The sequence below is a fragment of the Hyperolius riggenbachi genome, chromosome 9 (assembly GCF_040937935.1).
Source record: "Hyperolius riggenbachi isolate aHypRig1 chromosome 9, aHypRig1.pri, whole genome shotgun sequence".
NCBI classification, from domain to species: Eukaryota; Metazoa; Chordata; class Amphibia; order Anura; family Hyperoliidae; genus Hyperolius; species Hyperolius riggenbachi.
Window position 1 is genome coordinate 164,167,721 of NC_090654.1, and position 23,653 is coordinate 164,191,373.

A 23,653-nucleotide genomic window follows, 5' to 3' on the forward strand; every position below is an offset into this window, starting at 1 on the left:
TTTTATTAAAAGTTAAGTTTTATATTGCTCTCTACAACAATCATAAATAGTGTTTTCTATCTCAGGATAGGGCAGTCCCAATGCATCACTTTAACAGTTGCATAAATTGCTGCTTTGGTAATGCAAACTGCAGACAGGTTCTAATCAAAGGTGGAAAAAACCTTTGGCTAGAGTTCCCCATTAAGGTTATTGATCTGTGGAGTATATAATTTGAGGAAAGCTTGCAAAAAAAAAAAAACAATGCTATTGAAAAGATTACTGTTCCAAGTTGTGAGCATGAAGACATCTTGAAGGTCTTCAATTGCTTTGAATAAACGTTTTGCAGAGTCATGCTAGATGGCACAATCCTGTTACACCACCACTGAGCTTGTGAGCATGTAAAGAATCTGCAGAGAACTGCTGTATCGCCTTGTGTCAGCTATAGCAGAATAAACAGTCTTATTTTCTCATTTGGATCAGTGCTTCTTGCAATGCGATGAATGTCTTTTTTTAAAGCTCTTCTATCCTTTTTTTTAAGTATTATGAGCTAGATTTGAATATGGATCACTATTTATTTTCCCTATCTTTTAGGCAACATTCACAGTGGGGCATTGCAGTGGGTGCAGTGGGATGTAGCGGCTGCATTATCATGCGGAAAGTTGCACTGCAATGCAACAATGGGACTGATTAACAAAGCTTTTCTGCTAAATTATCTGACCTTATTTATTAACTCACAATTTATCTCTCCTTAAATGACTTAACTCATGAGTTACCTCTCCTTATCTAACTTAACTCATGGTTTAGTTCTTATCTATTTATCTGAATTATCTCTGCTTATTTGTTTATCTCATGCATTAGCACTCCATACAGTTAAGGTGAAAAATATGTAACCTTTACGAATCAACCCCTATATGTGTTGTTCACAGTGCATCTAGTGCGATCTAACGGAGTGCGGCATTCCAACGTACTGCATGCAGTGCATTACTGCACATCGCATGCGTTAACAGTGACTGTGAAGCATACTTTTCATTGACCGTATGCTACACTGTATGCGACGCAATGATCATCTAACATGCGATGCGACTTTTCCATCCATTGTCTTCTTGTTTTTACAGGGAACACAATGCAACTCTCACTGTAAACGTACCCTAAGGGTAGGTAGTATAGAGCATTTTATCTCTGTTGCTGCTGAGTTCTACAGTGCATATGCACATAGTACCGGGGATCCTATGCGTGTCACCACTGTAATACGCGACCTATGGGACGTTCCACATCTCACTACCGCACGTCCACGCCCTCCTTCTGGCAGAAGGAGGAAGTGCGAAGTGCAGTAGTGAGTGGGGGAACGCGTCCCATAGGTTGCTCAATACAGTGGTGACAAGCATAGGATCCCCGGACTTCTGGGTAAGGTAACCCCTCTATCCCGTGGGCACAGGTGCATTAATTAACCTCCATTAGCATTCAAATTCAAGTACTTCAGTACTCGAAAGCCCATCCCTGCCAGCCAATAGGAGGAGCCACCCTGTCTAACTACTCACCCCATTAGTATCGATGTACTGCCAGTTGGGACATCAGAAAATAAACAAAACATTATATGCAGGAGCAAGGGACATTCATAGAGGTTTACCTGTACCCCTTTAACCACTTGAGGACCACAGTCTTTTCGCCCCTTAAGGACCAGAGTCTTTTTCTCCATTCAGACCACTGCAGCTTTCACGGTTTATTGCTTGGTCATACAACCTACCATCTAAATGAATTTTACCTCCTTTTCTTGTCACTAATACAGCTTTCTTTTGGTGCTATTTGATTGCTGCTGCGAGTTTTAGTTTTTATTATATTCATCAAAAAAGACATGAATTTTGTCAAAAAAATGTTTTTTTTTACTTTCTGTGCTGACATTTTTCAAATAAAGTAAAATTTCTGTATACATTTTTGTCCAAATTTATTCTGCTACATGTCTTTGATAAAAAAAAATCCATTCAGTGTATATTTATTGGTTTGGGTAAAAGTTATAGCGTTTACAAACTATGGTGCCAAAAGTGAATTTTCCTATTTTGAAGCATCTCTGACTTTTCTGACCACCTGTCATGTTTCATGAGGTGCTAAAATCCCAGGATAGTATAAATACCCCCCAAATGACCCCATTTTGGAAAGAAGACATCCCAAAGTATTCACTGAGAGGCATGGTGAGTTCATAGAAGATTTTATTTTTTGTCACAAGTTAGCGGAAAATGACACTTTGTGACAAAAAAAAAAGTTTCCATTTCTTCTAACTTGCGACAAAAAAAAGTGAAATCTGCCACGGACTCACTATGCTTCTCTCTGAAGTGTCTGCTTTCCAAAATGGGGTCATTTGTGGGGTGTGTTTACTGTCCTGGCATTTTGGGGGGTGCCTAATTGTAAGCACCCTTGTAAAGCCTAAAGGTGCTCATTGGACTTTGGGCCCCTTAGCGCAGTTAGGCTGCAAAAAAGTGCCACACATGTGGTATTTCCGTACTCAGGAGAAGTAGTATAATGTGTTTTGGGGTGTATTTTTACACATACCCATGCTGGGTGGGAGAAATATCTCTGTAAATGACAATTGTTTTATTTTTTTTTACACACAATTGTCCATTTACAGGAGATTTCTCCCACTCAGCATGGGTATGTATAAAAATATACCCCAAAACACATTATACTACTTCTCCTGAGTACAGCGATACCACATGTGTGACACTTTTTTGCAACCTAGGTGCGCTTAGGGGCCTAACGTCCTATTCACAGGTCATTTTGAGGCATTTGGATTCTAGACTACTCCTCACGGTTTAGGGCCCCTAAAATGCCAGTGCAGTATAGGAACCCCACAAGTGACCCCATTTTAGAAAGAAGACACCCCAAGGTATTCTGTTAGGAGTATGGTGAGTTCATAGAAGATTTTTTTTGTCACAAGTTAGCGGAAATTGACACTTTGTGAAAAAAAAAACAATACAAATCAATTTCCGCTAACTTGTGACAAAAAATAAAATCATCTATGAACTCGTCATACACCTAACAGAATACCTTGGGGTGTCTTCTTTCTAAAATGGGGTCACTTGTAGGGTTCCTATACTGTCCTGGCATTTTACGGGCCCTAAATCATGAGGAGTAGTCTTGAAACCAAATGTCGCAAAATGACCTGTGAAATCCTAAAGGTACTCATTGGACTTTGGGCCCCTTAGCGCAGTTAGGCTGCAAAAAAGTGCCACACGTGGTACTGCCATGCTCAGAAGAAGTAGTATAATGTGTTTTGTGGTGTATTTTTACATATATCCATGCTGGGTGGGAGAAATATCTCTGTAAATTACAAATTTTTGATTGTTTTTACACACATTTGTCCATTTACAGAGAGATTTCTCCCACCCAGCATGGGTATGTGTAAAAATACACCCCAAAACACATTATACTACTTCTCCTGAGTACGGTGATACCACATGTGTGACACTTTTTTGCAGCCTAGGTGCGCTAAGGGGCCCAACGTCCTATTCACAGGTCATTTTGAGGCATTTGTTTTCTAGACTCCTCACGGTTTAGGGCCCCTAAAATGCCAGGGCAGTATAGGAACCCCACAAATGACCCCATTTTAGAAAGAAGACACCCCAAGGTATTCCGTTAGTTGTATGGTGAGTTCATAGAAGATTTTATTTTTTTGTCACAAGTTAGTGAAAAATGACACTTTGTGAAAAAAACAATAAAAATCAATTTCCGCTAACTTTTGTCAAAAAATAAAATCTTCTATGAACTCGTCATACACCTAACAGAATACCTTGGGGTGTCTTTTTTCTAAAATGGGGTCACTTGTGGGGTTCCTATACTGCCCTGGCATTTTTACGGGCCCAAAACCGTGAGTAGTCTGGAAACCAAATGTCTCAAAATGACTGTTCAGGGGTATAAGCATCTGCAAATTTTTATGACAGGTGGTCTATGAGGGGGCGAATTTTGTGGAACCGGTCATAAGCAGGGTGGCCTCTTAGATGCCAGGTTGTATTGGGCCTGATCTGATGGATAGGAGTGCTAGGGGGGTGAAAGGAGGTGATTGATGGGTGTTTCAGGGGGTGGTTAGAGGGGAAAATAGATGCAATCAATGCACTGGGGAGGTGATCGGAAGGGGGTCTGAGGGGGATCTGAGGGTTTGGCCGAGTGATCAGGAGCCCACACGGGGCAAACTAGGGCCTGATCTGATGGGTAGGTGTGCTAGGGGGTGACAGGTGATGACAGGAGGTGATTGATGGGTGTCTCAAGGTGTGATTAGAGGGGGGAATAGATGCAAGCAATGCACTGGCGAGGTGATCAGGGCTGGGGTCTGAGGTCGTTCTGAGGGTGTGGGTGAGTGATTGGGTGCCGTAGGGGCAGATGGGGGTCTGATATGATGGGTAGCAGTGACAGGGGGTGATTGATGGGTGATTGTTGGGTAATTAGTGGGTGTTTAGAGGAGAGAACAGATGTAAACAATGCACTTGCGAGGTGATCTGACGTCGGATCTGCGGGCGATCTGATGGTGTGGGTGGGTGATCTGATTGCCCGCAAGGGGCAGGTTAGGGGCTGATTGATGAGTGGCAGTGACAGGGGGTGATTGATGGGTGATTGACAGGTGATCAGTGGGTTATTGCAGGGAAGAACAGATGTAAATAATGCACTGGCGAATTGATAAAGGGGGGTCTGAGGGCAATCTGAGCGTGTAGGCGGGTGATTGGGTGCCCGCAAGGGGCAGATTAGGGTCTAATCTGATGGGTAACAGTGACAGGTGGTGATAGGGTGTGATTGATGGGTAATTAGTGGGTGTTTAGAGGAGAGAACAGATGTAAACAATGCACTTGGGAGGTGATCTGATGTCGGATCTGCTGGCGATCTGATGGTGTGGGTGGGTGATCAGATTGCACGCAAGGGGCAGGTTAGGGGCTGATTGATGGGTGTCAGTGACAGGGGGTGATTGATGGGTGATTGACAGGTGATTGACAGGTGATCAGTGGGTTATTACAGGGGGGATAGAGGCATACAGTACACGGGGGGGGGGGGGGGGGGTCTGGGAAGAATCTGAGGGGTGGTGATAGGGTGATCAGGAGGGAGCAGGGGGCAGTTTAGGGCATTAAAAAAATAGCGTTGACAGATAGTGACAGGGAGTGAGATGGGTGATTAGGGGGGTGATTGGGTGCAAACAGTGGTCTGGGGGGTGTGCAGGGGGGGGTCTGAGGGGTGCTGTGGGCGATCAGAGGGAAGGGGGGGAGATCAATGTGCTTGGGTGCACACTAGGGTGGCTGCAGCCTGCCCTGGTGGTCCCTCGGACAATGGGACCACCAGGGCAGGAGGCAGCCTGTATAATAGGATTTGTATACATTACAAATCCTATAATACACTTTGTCAGCGAGGATCGGGCAGCTAGTAACCCACCGGCGCTTCCGAACTGCCGGCGGGTTACAGCGCGAGGGGGGCAGAGCCTGTCGCCGGCGGCTGATCGCGTCACGAATGACACGATCGCCGCATAACCACGCCTGCCGCTGCCACCGCCGATGGGCGTATTGCGGTCGTTTAGGCCCAGTTCTTGCCACCGCCCATCGGCTGTGGGCGGTCGGCAAGTGGTTAAAGGATACCCGAAGTGATGAGATAGACATGTGTATGTACAGTGCCTAGCACACAAATAACTATGCTGTGTTCCTTTTTTTCTTTCTCTGCCTGATAGAGTTAAATATCAGGTATGTAAGTGGCTGACTCAGTCCAGACTCAGACAGGAAGTGACTACAGTGTGACCCTCACTGATAAGAAATTCCAACTATAAAACACTTTCCAAACAGAAAATGGCTTCTGAGAGCAAGAAAGAGGTAAAAAGGGGTATTTCTTATCAGTGAGGGTCACACTGTAGTCACTTCCTGTCTGAGTCAGGACTGAGTCAGCCACTTACATACCTGATATTTAACTCTTTCAGGCAGAGAAAGAAAAAAAGGAACACACCATAGTTATTTGTGTGCTAGGCACTGTACATACACATGTCACTTCGGGTATCCTTTAACCTCCATGGCAGTAAGAACAAGCCTGACTCATCCAGCTAAAAGATGCTGATAGCGGTAAGAATGAGTCAGGCTAGTACATACCATGAGGGAGATTTTAAACTGCTCTGCTGGGTTTGCTTTTTTTTTTTTTTTTTTTTGCTTCCATGGGCTTTCCTAGAACTGTTGGATGCTTGTTAGCACACTGTGGGTAGAAATCTGTTCTACCCACCATGTCCTAACAAGCATCCAGCAGCCCTAGGAATGCCCACATGGAGGCTGCGGAGCAGAGCAGTTTTGTACACAATTTCCCCTTTCTCCTTCCCTTCTTCCCATCCTCCCTGCCTGCAGATCCTCAGTGCTGTGTGAAGCATAAGCAAATATTACTCACCATGCCTCTCTTCAGCGCTGATCGCACCCACCTCCACCTTACTGTCCACAGCATCAAAACGTAGCTTGATGACGTCATCAAGCCACGCCATGGTGCTGTGGACAGCAGAAGTGGTGTGATCGATGCTGGAGAGAGGCACAGTGAGTAAACACATGCTGGCTAACCTATACTGGGGACACCTAAAGCCGGCTAACCTATTCTGGGGACACCTAAAGCTGGCTAACCTATACTGGGGACACCTATAGCTGGCTAACATACTGGAGCACCTATACCTGGCTATCTATACTTGTGACACTTATACCTGGCTAACCTACATGGGGGCACCTATAGCTGGCTAACCTATACTGGGGCACCTATACCTGGCTACCTAAAGGGTGGTTGATAGGACAGCATATAAAGTGGGTACTGCCTATCATTGGAACAATCCAGTCAGAAAATTGCCCAAAAACAAACCGAGACCAAAAATACCAATAGGGGGTCAACAACAACCGTCATAAACGGAAGAATCTGATTCTTCCATTGGGCCACAGAGTTCTATTTCAGAGAGCTCTGTGCCCGCAGGTGAGGGCCCACGGAAACACGATACAAGATCGGGACGCGATCCCCCTAAATCTAATAAACAAAAGGACAAGGACAAGGACAAAAGGCTCAAAAAACAGGAGTCCTCATGCCTGGAGGATTCAGGGGAGGGAGGGGCGGGAATTCCGTCCCGGGATCTCCCGCCACTCCCTCTATACCCTCCTCCTCTGGGTCAGCTTTTTTAGCGGGTGCCCAATCGGGACGGGGGGAGGCCGGGCCCGGCCGGTAGAGTTATCACCAAATACGAACGATATGCAGGTCATAAATTTAACAGGGGAGGAGATCCCGGAGACTCATCTGACATTGCTATCTAAAGGCCTTGGTTTTTGCCCGACATATAACGCCGACATATTTGAGACAGTAGTGGACCTGCACCTGTTTGGTTGCAGGATTCTTCTGCAGTCCATCTATGAGAACGTTCCTAAGCAATCGATATCCAGCTTTGAAGATAGGTCATGGTCAGATGAAGATCTAATCGCTTTACAATCTTTACGAGACCTTGCATTTGAAAGTTCCACTGCTCAATTGGAACAGGAAGAGACTCCTTCGTTCGGGCCGGGCCCTCGCTTCTACCTATCCCGATTGGATGATATTGGCTTACGCAACAAATCTAAAAAATTCCCCCCATTTTCTCTGAGCCCCAACCTAAAAACGTTTATAAATGTAGTTGAGAAAGATCTGAAGAAACTTAAAGGCCAGATGTCATTGGTTGATAATCTCGGTCATGAGGAACGTGAGACATTACGCAAACTAATGGAAAATAAAAAAAATGGATTATTAAGCCGTCTGACAAGGGGGGCAATGTGGTCATCATGTCAGTTGAAGCATACAGAGGTATGTGCCTTGATATTTTAATGAGGGGAGAGTGTTATATGAGGGTCTCTGCGTCTAGGGCCACCTGCTGCCAACATGAATTATACGATATTATCGATGATGCAGCAGTCAGGTCCGTAATAGATGATAACACGGCCAACTTTCTGAAGGTGAGGAGTCGTATAACGCCAACCTTCTATGCATTACCTAAAGTACACAAGAGACTTGATCGGCCCCTGGGCCGTCCGATTGTGTCTGGCTGGGGGTCCTTAACGGAAAAGATTAGCATATACATTGATCGTTTTTTACAACTGCATGTACAGGCACTACCGTCATATATACGGGATACATCACATTTATTGCGGATCCTGGAGGGTTTGCAGGTGCCCGTTGGGACTTTGCTGGTGGCCCTGGACGTAGAGGCCCTCTACTCGAGTATACCGCACAACCTTGGTATATATGCATCAGGAGTTTTCTTGGGGGAACTCGGGGTGCAACACAAGGCACATAATGGATTTCTACTGTCCTTGTTAGAATTTCTCCTTACCAATAATATTTTTATGTTTGAGGAGTCCCATTACCTCCAGGTGTAGGGAGCGGCGATGGGGACAACGTGTGCCCCGTCGTATGCAAATCTGTACCTGGGGGAGTGGGAACAAGATTTGTTTTCCAGTGATGGTCTCTCGATGTACCTGTGCCACATATTGGTGTGGCATAGGTACATCGATGACATCATAATTTTTGGGATGGGAGGCCCTGACCTCCTTAAGAGTTTTGTGGAGAATATTAATGTAAACGCAAGGAATTTGAAATTTACAATGCAATACAGTTCCACTGAGATCCCGTTTCTCGACATGTAAGCCTTTGGGCAGGGACCTCCTCCTTTTGTGTCCTACCTGATCTTGCACCTCCATTACTGTGAACCCATGCTATGCATCTGAGTGAACCTAACTTGCCTAATCTCCATGCTCCATCCAGTGACTGACTAAGCATTACCTAGTACTCATAATATGGTGTGTGATCTGGTTTTCTTGTATCCTGTATTGTCATATTGCTGTATCTCACCCCTAAATATTGTCTGTAACCTAAATTAATGTTCAGCGCTGCGTAATATGTTGGCGCTTTATAAATACAATAAATAAATAAATAATAAATTTCCATTTTAATTGACAATACCGGCAATGTGTCCACCCGTTTATACAGTAAGCACACTGCTACCAACTCATTGTTAAGAGCAGTCCCATACAGTGAGTGGGATACCCGTTGGCCAATACCTGTGGGTGAGCCGAAACTGTACGGATGATCAGATATTTAAAATGGAGGCCGGCAATTTACGAAGGAGGTTTAGGGAGAGGGGATACTCGGATGGAACTCTGAAACGAGCCTATAGGAGGGCGGATGCCAGTACACGGCAGTCATTGCTGTCGGTAGGCCCACGTAAGGATCCTCAGGATGAGCGTGCTGTGCGATTTTGCACCAAGTATTCGGCCCACCACCGTCCAAACATGTAAAAACATGTCCAGCCGGACTTCGGTAGCCAGACACTTCAAAACCAAACATGCAGGAAATCCAACTATGATGCGATTCGTCGGATTGGATCGTATCCATGCATCCCCCAGAGGAGGGGACATGGATCGATTGTTATTACAGTGAGAATCCCGCTGGATTTTTGAATTGAATGCCACCATACTCCCAGGTTTGAACGAGAATACGAGTTATGCCTCGTTCTTACCTGTTTGATGTCCTGTTGGACTGTGCCCAATATCTGTCACTGTGTCTGGGGCATGGGGGCTCGGGTGCGTCAATGGTGGGTATACCTACCGTACATTGCCAGATAAGATTTGAGTAGCACATTAAGGTGCGATGTATTGGTACGGTTGCACCCAGAGGCGTATCTAGAGGGGTGCAGGTACGGCTCATACCATGGGCGCCACAGCACCATGGGCGCTATTGCCTGCTCCCATGCTGTGATGCCATGCCTGTTCCTGTGCTGCCCTGTCATGCTTGCCCCTGTGCGTCTCCCCCAAAGGCTGCCCCTGTGCCTCCTTGTCACTCAGACCTCAGAACAGATACATTTGGTTATCTGGGGAACATGGCTACTCAATTTATGTATGTAGGGTGCACTAGGCTTACTGTTAGAAAAGAGGACAGAGAGGGAATAATGAGACATATTTCCAAAAAAGTAAATTCAGCAATATGCCGGGAGAAACAACACAGGAAACCATAACACATGTACATGGTAAAGGATGCTGTTCTTAACCACTTGATGACCCACCCTTTACCCCCCCCCCCCCCTTAAGGACCAGCGCTGTTTTTAGCTGCAGAGCCCACCCAGCACAGATCAGGGTGCAGGCAGAGCGACCAGATCGCCCCCCTTCCCCCCCCTCATGGGGATGATGTGCAGGGGGGGTCTGATCGCTCCTGTCTGCCTGAGGTTTGCGGGGGGGTGGGGGATGGCACCTCAAAGCGCCCATCCACGCTGCACAGGACGCTATCCCTCCTGTGCAGCCAGTGACAGGATGTGCTCTGTCACATGGCGGTGATCCCTGGCCGCTGATTGGCCGGGGATCGCCGATCTGCCTTAGCGTACAATGTAAACAAAGGAGACATACAATCAGCGGCTCACAGGCTATTCACGGAGACCCGCTCCGTGATCTAACAGGAAACGGACGCTCGCGCGAGCGGCCTTTCCTGATTAATTAGGGAGGCACCTGGAGACGCAGATCTGCGCCGCTGGTCCTCCAGCTACTACTTTGCCGCCGCACGGTATGAGTGTGCGGTCGGCAAGTGGTTAAAGAGACGGAAGTTTTGATATGGGGGGGGGGGCGCAATTTCAATGTTTGCCATAGGCTCTATATTACCCAGGTACGCCCCTGGTTGCACCTATTTGTGGAGTTGGCCTTCGTTGCCTATAACTCCTTGTCTTTAAACTTTGAGTTTGGTTACCTTATTACGTCACCGATGTTTGTATCAATGTATATGCTTTTTCTGTTTCTCTTTTTTTCTTTTGAGTAAGTGATGATATAGGAAGTTAAGTGATTAGAATCTTGAGATACATGGGTGGTGTTCCCTCTGTGGGCCTGTGGGGTGGGTGTTGGCCTCTCCCTTTCTCCGGCGGCGATCGGGCGGTGGGCGTGGCCTGGCGGACGCGCGGTGGTGGTTGCCGGGACAGTCCTTGGTGAAGCCGGCCTGCCTCATGACGTCTGCCCGCCTCGCCTGCCCCTCTGTGGGCGGTTGGGCGGGTGGGCGGGGGTTGGCGGACATGCCGGTGTGTGTGCTTAGCTATCCCTCCGTGGTGTCTGCCCGCCCCGCCCCCCTGCCCGGCCATTGGCCGCTGGTGGGGGTGGGCGTGGCCGATATACCACGTGAGCCCGGCCCACTTTGAGAATATAACCTGGGGGGAAGAAAGGAAGTGTAGCACGCCTCCAGAGGAAGCCGGAAGTCCGGAGAAACCGGTCGAGGACGCCAAAGCTGCGTCCCGACCTATCCCTTGCCTGCCCGGGGGTGGAGCCAAATGATGTGGGTGGAGTGACAGTACGATTGCATTGTACTAGTCACGCAGTATAACAGCACACACAATGAAAATCTATGCAGAAAACTCGTGCAGATCTAAAAGGACACCAAGGATGCCTTTTAGGCCAGGGACCTACTACAAATCACAAAGTGCTATCACAGTCACTAGTGATCAGTGTAAGCATTTTGTAAACAACTTGAGGTACGTTTTCTAGTGATTTAGGTATAGTATTGAGCCCAAACGCTGTATGTCCTGCGATTGCGATTTCTAAAATTGCAATCGTTCTCAGTGAATTGGGAAAAAAGGTTTAAAACACTAAATGCAGTATTTTACCTACTTATTTTTTTTTTTACCACAAAGTTCTTAGTGAATTGAAGCCATTGTATGTTAATTTTATGCAAATATTTGCATCTTGGCATTGCACCAGTCAAATGCAGTAGCTGAGGATTCTGGTCCAGTTTGATTTTGATTGGATCAATTGCAAGCTGCATACAATTTGCATTACAGTTGCATGCAAGTTGGAATAGTTAGCAACTTAATGACCATATCTTAAATTTGCATAAAAGGAACTTAAAATATGAGCTAAAAATTGTTAACATTTCAAAGACCATCTGTAGCTGATTTGAGAGATAGGCTGTACCTTGAACAGTAACAACGGGAGCCCAGATAGTGTAGTATGTACTGAAAATTGAGCAAGTGTAGGTAAACATTAAACAGTACTCACAAAATTAGGTTGTGTAGGTAGGCAACCAACCAGGGGCGTCGCTAGCCCTATTTTGGGGGGCCCATGCCCCCAATCTGTCCTGGGGTGCCACGGATCTCCCGACCGCCGCTGCCCACCGGCTGTCCATGTTGCCAGACTGGCTGCAGCATCAGACCTCGATCAGCGGGCGACCAGATAGAGCGGGCGCTAGGACCTAGCGGACACCGCTGATATGCGGAAGTGACATCACTTCCGCATATTTGCTCCCGGCGCCCGCTCTAACTGGTCGGGTCGCACTCTGATCCTGAGGTCTGACACGGCGAGGTAGGTGGGGGTGGGGACCGCGCATGTCACTCACTACCTAACGGGGGTCCCTGCTGTCACTCACTACCTAACGGGGGTCCCTGCTGTCACTCACTACCTAACGGGGGTCCCTGCTGTCACTCACTAACGGGGGTCCCTGCTGTCACTCACTACCTAACGGGGGTCCCTGCTGTCACTCACTACCTAACGGGGTCCTTGCTGTCACTCACTACCTAACTGGGGGTCCCTGCTGTCACTCACTAACTGGGGGTCCCTGCTGTCACTCACTATCTAACTGGAGGTCCCTGCTGTCACTCACTACCTAACTGGGGGGTGCCACTCACTACCTAAACTGAGGGCTCCTGTCACTACATACACTGGGGGGTCCCTGTCACTACCTAAACTGGCGGCTCCTGTCACTAAATGAGCTGGGGGCTCCTGTCACTAAATGAGCTGGGGGGCTCCTGTCCCTACCTGAACTGGGGGACTCCTGGCGCTACCTAAACTGGGGGACTCCTGGCGCTACCTTAACTAGGGGGCACCTGTCGCTACCTAAACTATCCAGGCCAGCCAGCCCAGCATCACCACCAGCCAACCAGCCCAGAATCGCTGTCAAAAAGGCCACAGCATCACCACCAGTCAGGCCAGCATTTACTTCAACCATCCAAGCACAGCTCAGCATTACCACCAGCCAGGTCACAGCATCACTGCCAGCCAACCCAGCCACAACATCAGCCACAGCATCACCGCCAGCCAACCCGGCTACAGCATCACCGCCAGCCAGGCCACAGCATCACTGCCAGGCCTTTCAGCTCACACATCATCCCCAATCCAGCCAAAAACAGTATTGCCAGGCACAGCAGCCAGTAGAGGAGAATGCAGAAGCCAGATGAGAGGTGTCTACCATATTAAGGGTGCATTCTGCCTATTTATGTGAAATGCTGTCTATTTATGTGTCTCATGACTGCTGAATTTGTCTTGTTGGGGGCCTCATGATTGCTGAATTTGTCTTGTTGGGGGCCTCAAGATTGCTGAATTTGTCTTGTTGGGTGCCTCATGATTTGTTGGGGGCCTCATGATTGATGAATTTGTCTTGTTGGGGGCCTCACGATTGCTGACTTTGTCATGTTGGGGGCCTCATGATTGATGAATTTGTCTTGTTGGGGGCCTCATGATTTCTAAATTTGTCTTGATAGGGGCCTCATGATTGCTGAATTTGTCTTGTTGGGGGTCACATGATTGCTAACTGCGAGACTATGGGAAATGCTGAATCATCATCATATGAGACAATAGCATTAAACCTACTTTTTTAGCTTTTTAAAACAGAAAATAAAACTGGGAAGTTCTCCCAGGCAAAGTACTGCAATCGCTTGAAGTCTCGTTCGCTCCCAAAGTGTAATGTCGCATGACGTCGTGCATACCCGCCGGCAGGAAGAGGAGTCGCTGACAACCGTCAAGGGGACCTTGCAGGACCCGTCGGGTGGTGAGTATGGAGAGTAAGATCAGCAGAAGGACTTTGCTCAGAAGTAGTTGGGAACCAAATGGCTATATTGTTAACATCATGTGCTTTCAAATGAGCTTATTTGGCATGGCAGTCACGTGACACAGGAGAGAGATCAAATTTCAACTTGTGATTAGACACAAAATGAGAGGGGATTAGACAGGCCAAACTCTCTATATACATACAGGCTGCATTTCTCTGTTTACCTTCTGCCCCGTGCAAGATCGGGTCCAGAGGTGATTAGACAGGCTAAACTCTCTATACACATACAGGCTGGATTTCTCGTTTTCCTTCTGTCTTGTGCAAGATCACATCCAGATGGGGGAATAGACAGGCTAAACCAGGCATGGGCAAACTTGGCCCTCCAGCTGTTGAGGAACTACAAGTCCCACAATGCATTGCAGGAGTCTGACAGCCACAGTCATTACTCATAAAGGCAAAGGCATTGTGGGATTTGTAGTTCCTTAACAGCTGGAGGGCCAAGTTTGCCCATGCCTGGGCTAAACTCTCTAAATACATACAGGGTGCATGCTCGTTTCCCTCTGTCCTGTGCAAGATCGCGTCCAGATAGGCGGATAACAACATCTCTACAGCTGTCCGACAGGAGCTATGGAGATGGTTTGCGCTGAAAGCAGGCACCAGGACCAAGCACCAGAAAGGTAATGTATGCTCCCATGTTGCTCCGCTGTGTAATCCACTCTGCAAATGTCTGCACCTGGTAAGCACAGCATCTCCGCACCTGGCTTGGGTCACACCACAATTGAGTGTGGGGGATGGGGGACACTTGGGGGCCCCTAAAAGGCTCTAAAGCTCTGTGCAATTGTCCAGTTTGCTCATATGGTAGCACCAGCTCTGCCTACGAGTCTGGGACAGGATTTAAATGGATCATCACACAGGTCGGTATCAATTATTTCACCATCCTGAAGGCCTCTTTCACATTGTAGACTGAGCTGTGGGCTTGTCAGACAGCTCAGACTCCTGGCCATGGCCACCAGTGCCAATCGAGTAAAATTAAAATGCAGCCAAATGGCTACATTTGTAACACCACATGTGTCATCATTTAGCACACGGTGTTGTTACCCAGCGAGGCCCGGATTTACATCACAGGAGCCTATAGGCACAGATATTCTGGCACCTTAGACTCCACCCTCCATAAACCTTCAAACCCCTACCAAAACCGCTCCACAAATGTGCTGACTGGCCCAGCTCCCTTACCAGTCATAGGTAGCTACAGGTGCCCCTTAGTATTAGGTAGCCAGAGGAACCTTAGTATTATGTAGCTAGAGGTGCCCCTGACTGAAGGGAGGTCTCATCAGTGGAATGCTGAGAGCTGGGTGAATAAAGTCTAATTTACAATCTGATCAGGACTCTGAATAGCGAATGAAAGAGAGAGCCGCCTCTCCATCATCAGGCGCCTGTAGGCACGTGCCTACAGTGCCTTATGGTAAATCCGGCGCTGTAACCCAGCAGCAGAAAACCGAGACATGTCCGTGTCTCCATGGTAGGGCCGTCTCTTCACTGCCAGGACCAACACTAGCAACGTTTCGAACGGATAAACCGCTCTTTGTCAAGTGAAAGCATGCTTTCACTTGACAAAGAGCGGTTTATCCGTTCGAAACGGCGACAGTCCGTTGTGACTAGAATTGGGCTGCAAAGGAGGCGTAACCTATTCTGGAGGAAGTCCTCATGCCATTGTATGCAGCTAAGAGCTATACTTACTACCAAGAGCTATAGTAACATTCTGGGAGTCCGGATGTCATGGCTATTTTTATTCACTCTTGTTTGTGAATAAATATTCTGCTTTTTAAGAATTGGCAAGTGCTGGTCATCTTTACTTTTTTGCCAGCACTAAACTTTGCGCACGATCAATAAAAGCTTTAGGCATGCTAACTGCTTAGCACTCTAGTTAGTTAGCACACCTAAAAGTTTTGGGCGTGCTAATTAGAGTGCTAAGCAGTTAGCATGCCTAAAGCTTTTATTGATCGTGTGCAAAGTTTAGTGCTGCGCGGCTTAGCGCGAAACGTTGCACCTGGTGCAACATTTTGCGTGCTCCGCGCAGCACTAAACTTTTTATACGCCCTAAAGGGCTTTAAGCGGGCTAAGGGGCTTTTAGGCATGTTAACTAAGTTAGCACCCTTTTGAGAATCAAGCCCATTGAATTCACTGCCTTTAGCCTTCTATGTTAAAGAGTATTTACAAGTTGAAAAGATTTTAAACAAAATTCAACTAGCCTTATTCTAGCAAGCTTAGCACAACAGTAGGATGCTAAAGAAAGTCTTCAAGGAGCCAGTTTATAAAAATCATAATTTAGGGCCCAACACCATATTTGGTCTGGTTAATGCAGTAGGTTTGCTCACTTCCTATACTGTGTATAAAAATAAGTACTCTCCCTGATATATTAACCTAGAAAAATGCTGTGTGCTTTCAAATGAATGCATCACAATCTAATTTGAGTTTGAAATTGAGTAATGTTCATTGAACAGTGGAGGATAGTTCTACTATTCGTTAAAGCTTGTCAAAGTAATGTTATTTTTTTTGGATGCAATTTGTCATCTTCTAGCTGTTGAACTGCATATACAGTGGGATGCGAAAGTTTGGGCAACCTTGTTAATCATCATGATTTTCCAGTATAAATCGTTGGTTGCTACGATAAAAAATGTCAGTTAAATATATCATATAGGAGACACACACAGTGATATTTGAGAAGTGAAATGAAGTTTATTGGATTTACAGAAAGTGCGCAATAATTGTTTAAATAAAATTAGGCAGGTGCATAAATATGGGCACGGTTGTCATTTTATTGATTCCAAAACCTTTAGATCTAACTATTGGAACTCAAATTGGCTTGGTAAGCTCAGTGACCCCTGACCTACATACACAGGTGAATCCAATTATGAGAGAATATATAAGGGGGTAAATTGTAAGTTTCCCTCTTTTATTTTTCTCTGAGGAGTAGCAACATGGGGGTCTCAAAACTACTCTCAAATGACCCAAAGACAAAGATTGTTCACCATCATGGTTTAGAGGAAGGATACAGAAAGCTGTTTCAGAGATTTCAGCTGTCTGTTTCCACAGTTAGGAACATATTGAGGAAATGGAAGACCACAGGCTTAGTTCAAGTTAAGGCTTGAAGTGGCAGACCAAGTAAAATCTCAGATAGACAGAAGTGATGAATGGTGAGAACAGTCAAGAGTCAACCCACAGACCAGCACCAAAGACCTACAACATCATCTTGCTGCAGATTGAGTCACTGTGCATCGTTCAACCATTTGGTACACAAGGAGATGCTCTATGCGAGAGTGATGCAGAGGAAGCCTTTTCTCCACCCACAGCACAAACAGAGCCTCTTGAGGTATGCTAAAGCATATTTAGACAAGCCAGCTTCATTTTGGAATTAGGTGCTGTGGACTGATAAAACGAAAATTGAGTTATTTGGGCATAACAAAGGGCGTTATGCATAGATAAAAAAGAATGCAGCATTCCAAGAAAACCACCTGCAACCTACAGTAAAATATAGTGGTGGTTCCATCATGCTGTGTAGCCAGTGCAGGGACTGGAAATCTTGTCAAAGTTGAGGGACACATGGATTCCACTCAGTATCAGCAGATTCTGGAGACCAATGTCCAGGAATAAGTGACAAAGCTGAAGCTGTGCCAGGGATGGATCTTTCAACAAGACAACAACCCTAAAAACTGCTCAAAATCCACTAAGGCATTCATGCAGAGGAACAAGTACAATGTTCTGGAATGGCCATCTCAGTCCCCAGACCTGAATATAATTGAAAATCTGTGGTGTGAGTTAAAGAGAGCTGTCCATGCTCGGAAGCCATCAAACCTGAATGCACTAGAGATGTTTTGTAAAGGGGAATGGTCTAAAATACTAGAATCCAGGCTCTCATTGGAACCTACAGGAAGTGTATAGAGCCTGCAATTTCTTTTTTGTGGTGCCCATATTTATGCACCTGCCTAATTTTGTTTAAACAATTATTGCACACTTTCTGTAAAACCAATAAACTTAATTTTACTTCTCAAATATCACTGTGTGTGTCTCCTATATTATATATTTACTAACATTTTGTATCATAACAACCAATGATTTATACAGGAAAATCATGACTATTATCAAGGTTGCCCAAACTTTCGCATCCCACTGTATAGTCTATGTGAAATAGACATGAGGGAAACGTTCCCTCTTGTGGCCATGCATGGTAATGCACCTGCTAGTTTCTACTCATAACAAAAAAACTATTGCAGGTTAACACATTAAAAACAACCTAAAGCGAGAGGGATATACATGTTTCCACGTTTATTTCCTTTTAAAGAATCCATATTGCTTGGCTGCCATTAATACTTTTAGCCATAGACCCTGAACAAGCATGCATATCAGGTTCTCTGACTGAAGTATGGCTGGATAAGCTGCATGCTTGTTTCAGGTGTTTGATTCAGACACTTGCAGCCAAAGAGATCAGGAGGCAGGCGGGAATGTAATTTGTTCTTCTGTTTATTCCATAGTCCTGAGTATTTAGAAGGTGATCACTCCAAATCCCGTACTCGTTTTGAACATCTAGCTTTTCTCGCTGTCAAGAAGAATATTGGTCGTCTCCGAATCCGATGGTTCCCACTAGAGATATGCTTAAGGAAAGACTTGGTCATTTAATGCATATGGAGAGTTTAAACATAGAACGAGAGAAAAAAACATTCGATAAAGACGTTTTTTCAGACTTGGAGGGCATACATAGAGAAGGAATGCTCGAGAGAGCAGATTGTTGTAATTATGACTCCCTTACAAGACACTACTTGGTACTTAACACAAAAGATAGGCGGGTATTTGGGTAGATTAGAAATGTAATGGTCTGTGCCTATCTACATGATAGAATAGATTTTTGGAGAGTATGTCCTGGAAATGGGGAAAGAGGTGAGGGGAACTTGTTTTAAGGGAGGCATTTATTTTCAATAGTTATATTTTGTTTTAGGGCCCGTTCTGCATGCGTGGCCGTCCGCGTTTTGCAGTCTGAACGGGCCCTAAGGGTTTTCTTTTTTTCTATAAGCTTTTTAATCGGTCTGTGAACCAATCCTTTGTTTTGTGTGGGGTTTCAGGAAAATGCGCCTTTAACCTATTCCAGACCGACGCCGTACGAATCCACATCCAGCAGGTGGTGCTGTGGCCCTGATGGGATGTAGACTCTACGACTCAGTAAATCATGCGTCCCCGCCGATACCGCCAAACTCGCCGCTCTGCACCCACCGCAATTTGTTCGCTCTGCAGAACTAAGACGGCAGAACCCTGTGAGCCGGTCAGGAGCCACTTTCATTGGCTCATGGCCCTGTCATCACTGTAAGCCAATCCCATTGGCTTACATTGATTGTCAGGGCCAGGAGCAAATGAAAGCAGCCCCTGACTGGTACACAGCCGTCTGGCCTCATAGAGGAGCCTGCGTCAGGGACAGAACGGCGTGAGTGACTGATTATTGCGACATTTCGTCGGTGAGCGCCTGTTGTACTGTACCAGCAGTCTCTGGTGCTTAAAGCGGATCCGAGATAAAAAACTATAATAAGTAACTTGTCTATATATCTTATCTAAAGTTTCGATAGTTTACACAGCATATCTAGCAGCAAAAGATTATGATACAATGAGGGCAGCCATGTTCTGTTTGTCACATTGTCACAGACTTAGGGCTGGAGATTGATTTTCACAAAGTGTCAATTTCCGCTAACTTGTGACAAAAAAAAAATCTTCTATGAACTCGCCATACTCCTAACAGAATACCTTGGGGTGTCTTCTTTCTAAAATGGGGTCACTTGTGGGGTTCCTATACTGCCCTGGCATTTTAGGGGCCCTAAACCATGAGGAGTAGTCTAGAATCCAAATGCCTCAAAATGGCCTGTGAATAGGACGTTAGGCCCCTTAGCGCACCTAGGTTGCAAAAAAGTGTCACACATGTGGTATCGCCGTACTCAGAAGAAGTAGTATAATGTGTTTTGGCATGTATTTTTATACATACCCATGCTGGGTGGGAGAAATATCTCTGTAAATGGACAATTGTGTGTAAAAAAAAAAATAAAAAAAAAATTGTCATTTACAGAGATGTTTCTCCCACACAGCATGGGTATGTGTAAAAATACACCACAAAATACATTATACTACTTCTCCTGAGTACGGCGGTACCACATGTGTGGCACTTTTTTGCACCCCAAGAGCGCTAAGGGGCCCAAAGTCCAATGAGCACCTTTAGGATTTCACAGGTCATTTTGCGACATTTGGTTTCAAGACTACTCCTCACGGTTAAGGGCCCCTAAAATGCCAGGGCAGTATAGGAACCCCACAAATGACCCCATTCTAGAAAGAAGACACCCAAAGGTATTCCGTTAGGAGTATGGTGAGTTCATAGAAGATTTTATTTTTTGTCACAAGTTAGCGGAAAATGACACTTTGTGAAAAAAAAACAATTAAAATCAATTTCCGCTAACTTGTGACAAAAAAAAATAAATCTTCTATGAACTCACCATACTCCTAACGGAATACCTTGGGGTGTCTTCTTTCTAAAATGGGGTCATTTGTGGGGTTCCTACACTGCCCTGGCATTTTAGGGGCCCTAAACCGTGAGGAGTAGTCTTGAAAATGACCTGTGAAATCCTAAAGGTACTCATTGGACTTTGGGCCCCTTACCGCAGTTAGGGTGCAAAACAGTGCCACACATGTGGTATCGCCGTACTCAGGAGAAGTAGTATAATGTGTTTTGGGGTGTATTTTTACACATACCCATGCTGAGTGGGAGAAATATCTCTGTAAATGGACAATTGTGTGTAAAAAAAGAAAATCAAAAAATTGTCATTTACAGAGATATTTCTCCCACCCAGCATGGGTATGTGTAAAAATACACCCCAAAACACATTATACTACTTCTCCTGAGTACGGCAATACCACGTGTGGCACTTTTTTGCAGCCTAACTGCGCTAAGGGGCCCAAAGTCCAATGAGAACCTTTAGGCTTTACAAGGGTGCTTACAATTAGGCACCCCCCAAAATGCCAGGACAGTATACTCACCCCACAAATGACCCCATTTTGGAAAGTAGACAATTCAAGGTATTCAGAAAGGAGCATAGTGAGTCCATGGCAGATTTCATTTTTTTTTTGTCGCAAGTTAGAAGAAATGGAAACTTTTTTTTTGTCACAAAGTGTCATTTTCCGCTAACTTGTGACAAAAAATAAAATCTTCTATGAACTAACCATGCCTCTCAGTGAATACTTTGGGATGTCTTCTTTCCAAAATGGGGTCATTTGGGGGGTATTTACACTATCCTGGAATTTTAGCACCTCATGAAACATGACAGGTGGTCAGAAAAGTCAGAGATGCTTCAAAATGAGAAAATTCACTTTTGGCACCATAGTTTGTAAACGCTATAAGTTTTACCCAAATCAATAAATATACACTGAATGGATTTTTTTTTTTTTATCAAAGACATGTAGCAGAATAAATTTGGACAAAAATGTATACAGAAATTTTACTTTATTTGAAAAATGTCAGCACAGAAAGTAAAAAAAAAATCATTTTTTTTGACAAAATTCATGTCTTTAAAATATACAAAATATAATAAAAACTAAAACTCGCAGCAGCAATCAAATAGCACCAAAAGAAAAGGAGGTAAAATTCATTTATGTGGTAGGTTGCATGACCGAGCAATAAACCGTGAAAGCTGCAGTGGTCTGAATGGAGAAAAAGGCTCTGGTCCTTAAGGGGCGAAAAGACGGTGGTCCTCAAGTGGTCAAGCTGTGTACACACTTGAAAGATTAATGAAAGATCACAGACCAATTTTACCACCTTCCATGTAGTACGAGAGCATACTCTACATCAGTAGCGTTCCTACCTAAGGGCGCAGGGGGGCATGGCGCACCGGGTGCCAGACAGCCAGGGGGGTGTCGCCACGACCCCCCTACACCTGACTAAGGAGGGGAAGAGCAGCGCTAGGAGGAGGGGTGACAGCAGGGATAGCGGCGGGGAGTGGGGAAATATCCCCCTCTCCCTCACCTGGGTCCCCCTCCTTCTGCCTCTCTTTTTCCCCCAAAAATGCGGGCAGCGGACCGGGGGCAGTGGGCAGCGAGCAGGCTGGCGCGGAGAATACTCACGTTACTTCCGCGTATCAGCCTGGAACGCTGCGTCGCCATCATGTGCCTCTTCTGCGCCTCCAATCATTGGAGGCGCAGTAGAGGCACGTGACGGCGACGCAGCGTTCCAGGCTGATACGCGGAAGTAACGTGAGTATTCTCCGCGCCAGCCTGCTCGCTGCCCACTGCCCCCGGCCCGCATATTTGGGGGGAGAAGAGAGGCAGAAGGAGGGGACCCAGGTGAGGGAGTGGGGGATATTTCCCCCCTCCCCGCCGCTATCCCTGCTGTCACCCCCTCCTAGCTACACGGGGGGGGGGGGGGGGAGCACTATACTACCTAAACTGGGGGCCACTATTCTACCTAAACCGGGGGCCACTATACTGGGGGCAGCTAAACGGGGGGCCACTATACTAGCTACACTGGGGGCATCTATGGGGGCCACTATATTACCTATACTGGGGGGGGGGCACCATACCAGCTACAATGGAGGCAACTATACTATCTAAACTGTGGGCCGCTATACTGGGGCAACTATGGGGGCCACTATACTAGCTATACAGGAGGGCAGCTGTACAGGGGCCACTATACTAGCTACACTGGGGGCAGCAACACTACCTACATTGGGGACAGCAGCTATGCTGCCTATCCTGGGGGCAACTATACTAGCTATATTGGGGCAACTATACTACCTTCACTGGGGGCAACTAGCTACCTATACTGGGGGCAACTGCTAGCTACCTATACTGGGGGCAGTGGCGGCACCGGGGGGGGGGGGGGGAGGGGTGCTTAAGCACCCCTTAAAATTCTCCAAGCACCCCCCCAGCGTGAACTGACTTTCGGCATCTAATAGATGCCGTATCAGTTCACCGCAGCGGCAGAGCAGGGCTATAGTAAAATGTCCGAAGCCCTGCTCTGGAGACTTTGGGAGTTGCTGGCTGCAGAGGATCGTGGGAGCTGCGCACTGGACGGAGGCCGGAACAGGAGCTCTGCTGCAGGTGAGTAAATTTTTATTTTTTTTTAATTTATATTAGCAGCCAGGGGTAGCGTTTATGTTCTGGCCAGGTCTGCTACACGATTGAAGTGTTTTCTGGACAGGTCTGCCGCACGATTGCATGTATTTTCTGGTCAAATCTGCTACATGATTGCATGTATTTTCTGGGCAAATCTGCCGACATGATTGCATGTATTTTCTGGGCAAATCTGCCGACATGATTGCATGTATTTTCTGCGCAAATCTGCCGACATGATTGCATGTATTTTCTGGGCAAATCTGCCGACATGATTGCATGTTTTTTTTGGGCAAATCTGCCGACATGATTGCATGTATTTTCTGGGCAAATCTGCCGACATGATTGAACGTATTCTCTGAGCAAATCTGCCGACATGATTGCATGTATTTTCTGGGCAAATCTGCCGACATGATTGCATGTATTTTCTGGGCAAATCTGCCGACATGATTGAACGTATTCTCTGGGCAAATCTGCAGACATGATTGCATGTATTTTCTGGGCAAAACTGCAGACATGATTGAACGTATTCTCTGGGCAAATCTGCAGACATGATTGAACGTATTCTCTGGGCAAATCTGCCGACATGATTGAACGTATTCTCTGGGCAAATCTGCCGACATGATTGAACGTATTCTCTGGGCAAATCAGCACACATTACGTATATTTTCTTGAGCCTGCACAATTATGTGAATTTTCTGGGGAAAGGGTCACCAAAACTTGGGTCCACTGTCTTTGCGTTGCACTTTTAAAGGGAACCCGA

At 46.1% G+C, this 23,653-nt stretch overlaps 1 protein-coding gene across 1 annotated transcript in view; it reads right to left on the reverse strand.

The window, feature by feature from the left end:
- Positions 1 to 18,109: 18,109 nt before the first annotated feature.
- Positions 18,110 to 23,653, reverse strand: part of DCP1A (decapping mRNA 1A) — a 168,230-nt gene continuing 162,686 nt past the window's right edge. The window contains exon 11 of the transcript XR_011023994.1: positions 18,110 to 18,399. The gene's annotated coding sequence lies outside the window, so the exon portion shown is untranslated. The remainder of the gene's footprint in view (positions 18,400 to 23,653) is intronic.